Source organism: Mus caroli, chromosome 5 (assembly GCF_900094665.2).
Source record: "Mus caroli chromosome 5, CAROLI_EIJ_v1.1, whole genome shotgun sequence".
Classification (NCBI taxonomy): Eukaryota; Metazoa; Chordata; class Mammalia; order Rodentia; family Muridae; genus Mus; species Mus caroli.
Genome location: NC_034574.1, coordinates 57,321,141 through 57,324,629, shown reverse-complemented (window position 1 = coordinate 57,324,629; position 3,489 = coordinate 57,321,141).

Sequence of the window (3,489 nt, the reverse complement as noted above, 5' to 3'; positions counted from 1 at the left end):
AACGGGGACTGTGCTACCCAAGTGTCTCCCCCAGCGCTGACACCAAGCTGGCTGGGGTATGAAGAATGAACGGCAGGTTCTCCTGTTGCCTTTATTCACTCAAAAGATGACTACCGAGGACTATCAGAGCCTAGGCCCTGACCTACACATAGGCAGGAGAGAGCAGGCTGCTTTCCAAAGAGAGCCTTGTTCTAGTGTGGAGGCAGACACGGAGAATGCAGGAAGGGAGGAATGCTTAGCAGGGACTTGAAGGACAGACACCAGCACAGTTAGGTTCTCCTTTGCATTAGGTGCCCAGTGCCAGCTTAGTTTAAAGGTCATTGAATGGTGCCTGAGCATGAGGAGGGAGCATCTTCCTCATGAGTGACCCTCAGAAGTCCTGATGGAGGACCTCGACAGACAAGAAAGGAGCTGAGAGAATTCCAGCTGGTGGAATAGCAACTGAGGCATGGTTCAGTGCTACAGTGCGTGGCCACCATCCGCAAGGAGTTGGGCTTCATTCCAGTAAGTGCCTATGAGTGCATGTGTGTGTGCACATGAACACACACAACATGTGCACACACACACACACACACACACACACACACACACACACACACACAATCTTGATCACCTCCATCTCTACCTCCACTACCAAACTCTGATGGAACACTGATAACTGGAGAGGAGACAAGTAATAGCTGATACTTAAAGAACTGTTTGTCAAAAGTAATAACTCTATAGAGTACTGCATACCCCGCCACATGGTAAGGGTTATATTGTTATTTTTATTTTAACTATTTAAAGACAGGTATGGAGTTCAGGCTGGCCTAGATCTGACAGCCTTCCTGCCTCAACTTCCCTATTTATAGGCACGTATCACCATGCCTGGCATATCATCATTTTCAAGAGAGATCCATTCCTGATGTATGATACCTGAGTACTTGATACTAAGTGGCTTATATAATAGCTAGTTTCTCTACTAACAAGTCAAGGTCCTATCTGTAACCACAGAATAGGACCCAGCATATCTCTGATGGGCACACTGACCCAGATCTCATTTCACACAGTCTCTTCAGATTTCACTGAAGGGAGTGGTGACAATAGTTAAAAAGTTAATACAAATTCTCTTTATTACGCCTGAAATGTCACCAGGAGAGATTGTTAGTGTGAGATTCGTTGGACTGTTTAAAAAGTACTTTAATCATAGTTTAAAAGGCACCAAGCTATAAAATGGGAAGCAGCCCAAATATTCAGGTCACTTCTCTTTAAGTGACTATCTAAGAGAAAGAAAGACCGGGGCTTTGGCCAGGAAGCTGGATAGAAAATATAAACACATAAAAAAGGAATTCATTTGCTGTAGGGAGGGAACAAGGGCTCAAGAAGTGTTGCAGAGCCTTCCCTCCTGTGTAAGTTCTGTTCTGGGATCCAGCAAACAGGCCAGGCAAATCCAGGCTGGTCAGACAGTTCTGTTCCATACTGTGAAAGATTCAACACACCCTGAGCCATGCTGAGGTGGTGATGATATCGCTCCATCAGCGGCTAGGCTGTTGAAACAAAGTACCCAAACTGGCGGCTGGGCTGTAGAAACAAAGTACCCAAACTGGCGGGCTAATAGCAACAGAGTTCATCTCTCATCATTCTTGGAGGCCGGGAAGTTGAAGATCACCGTGCCAACAGGTGTGGAGCTGGAGAAGCCTGGCTTTTGGGTGGTTGCTGTGTCCTCACATGCAGGAGGAGATGAACAAGGTCCCCCAGAACTCTTCAGAAAGATACTTAGCTCACCCTTGAGAGGGCTCCGCCCTCATGACCTGCTCTCTCCCTCAGTCCCTCACCTCAGATGACCATAACATTACAATTAGAATTTCAACATAAGAAATGTTGAGGAGATGCAAACGGGTGGCTGGTTACAAATGGTTGAGTAAGTACTGAGTTGTGCGTCACATTAGACTTAGCTTTTCCAGTGGAAGAGAACCTTAGAGACCTGTAAACCAGCCCCCCCTCCCCCCCGCCCATCCCGGAACAAACAATGAATTATCCCAGTCACACACAAGTAATTGGCTAACACAGAATTCCAATTCAAAATTGTTGCTTGCTGGGCTACAAATCTGTGGTCATATTCAGTGGTAGAGTGTTTGCTTAGTATGCCAAAGGTCCTGCAATATGCACACTTTTTTCTGTCATTTATAAGTTATGAATGTAAATGCTTGAGCCAAAGGGGGAGACAACAACAACCACCACTTTTTCAAGTTAATGCCTGGAATATTCTAGGAAGACATTATGGTAAGAAAGCAAGATTTCAGTGGATGGGGCATTATCATAACCACAGGCAGGGTACTAGCTAGCTGCTGATAAATTGAACTTTTCTTTAAGTTCTATTATTTGTTAGTTGAGACAAAGTCTCTCTGCAGCTCTGGCTGGCTTAGATCTAGTTGTGTAAACCAGGCTGGCCTCGAGCTCACAGAGACCCACTTGCTTCTGCTTCCTAATTGCTACCATTAAATGTGTCGCCACCCTGGCCAAATTCTCTATTTTTAAAGTACTTTAAGATAAGTTTTGATGATTCATAATTTACAAATTTCTAATGGTGTAGAAAATAGAAAGAGAATCTCAGTGTTAGAAGAGATTTGATCAACTTTTATTCCTGGTACCTAGGAATTCTGCCACCTAAGGAAATGGCTTCCCCCTGCTGAGACTTAATCTCTAAAATGAAAGTGATCTTGGTACTTATTAAAATGATATCACCAAGCCCCTAGGAAAGCCATGAGAGAGACAGAATCCAACTAAGGATTCTGCTAACATCCACAGGTAAAGCAAGTAGGAATAGATAGGAATAAATACACTACAGCAGTAGAATCAAAGGGCTTTCATCTTAGTAAGAAGGTGCTAGAATATTTGAAATTTGAAAAATAAAAATGCTTAAAAGAGGTCAATGTGAAAGGGTTCGCTTTTTCAAAAAAAAAAAAAAAGTTTCCATTACGTTTATATATTTGTCTCTTTACACTGGGGAGAGTCAGTTCTCTCCCATCAAGTGGATCCCATAGGACAAACTCAGACCATCAGGGTTAAAGAGCCTTTACGCTCTGAGCCATCTTGCCAGTCTAGGGTTTTCCTTAGGATGTTAGCTATGAGAATTGGGTGATATACAAACTGAATCCAACCAAATAATATGTGACAGTCACCCTTGCCTTCTTGTCGCCCACCCCCACACCGCCCCCGCTCCCACCCCAAGCTGTGGAGTCACTGGTTCAGAAACTTCAAATAGCATGAGAATTCGTGAAAAGAAAGAAAGGAAAATAAACATTAAAAAGAATATCTGGGATCCACCCCATAATCAGCTTCCAAACGCTGACACCATTGCATACACTAGCAAGATTTTGCTGAAAGGACCCAGATATAGCTGTCTCTTGTGAAACTATGCCGGGGCCTAGCAAACACAGAAGTGGATGCTCACAGTCAGCTAGTGGATGGATCACAGGGCTCCCAATGGAGGAGCTAGAGAAAGTACCC